The sequence below is a fragment of the Alligator sinensis genome, unplaced genomic scaffold (genome assembly GCF_000455745.1).
Source record: "Alligator sinensis unplaced genomic scaffold, ASM45574v1 scaffold854_2, whole genome shotgun sequence".
NCBI classification, from domain to species: domain Eukaryota; kingdom Metazoa; phylum Chordata; order Crocodylia; family Alligatoridae; genus Alligator; species Alligator sinensis.
The window spans coordinates 209,935-210,606 of NW_005843208.1; positions in this window are offsets into that span (position 1 = coordinate 209,935).

Consider the following 672-nt stretch of genomic DNA (forward strand, 5'->3'; position numbering starts at 1 on the left):
CTGCCCAGGGGTGTGATTTTTAGCATTATAATGAGACCTTTTTCTGAACTTCTTGCTATCTTACAGGTGTCAGGGAGACATTATCCTGCTGGTGTTAGGGAGGCATTCCAGGAATCCTCCGCATCCCACACGCTGTGCTCTGCAAGCATCTCTTAACACACACATACCACACCCCTCCCAGCACAGTAAGTTGCCTTAAGTATTCAGTTAGATAGATATAGTTTGCAAAAGCTAGATATACCATAAAAAAGATTACATAAAAAGATTACGTCAGAAGGATGTTGATAAACTTGAGAGGGTCCAGAGGAGGCCACTTGTATGGTTAGGTCCTTACAGGACAAGCCCTGTGAGGAGAGACCGAGGGACCTGGACCTCTTCAGCCTCTGCAAGAGAAGGCTGAGAGGTGATCTTGTGGCTGCCTACAAATTCATTAGGGGGATGTAGTAAGGGATCGGAGATGCTCTGTTCACCAGGGCACCTCTTGGGGTAACAAGGAACAATGGTCACAAACTGACAGAGAGCAGATTTAGGCTGGACATGAGGGAAAACTTCTTCATGGTAAGGGTGGCCAAAGTTTGGAACAAGCTTCCAAGGGAGCTGGTGCTCTCCCCTACCTTGGGGGTCCTTAAGAGAAGGCTGCATAGGCATCTGGCTGGGGTTATCTGACCCCAA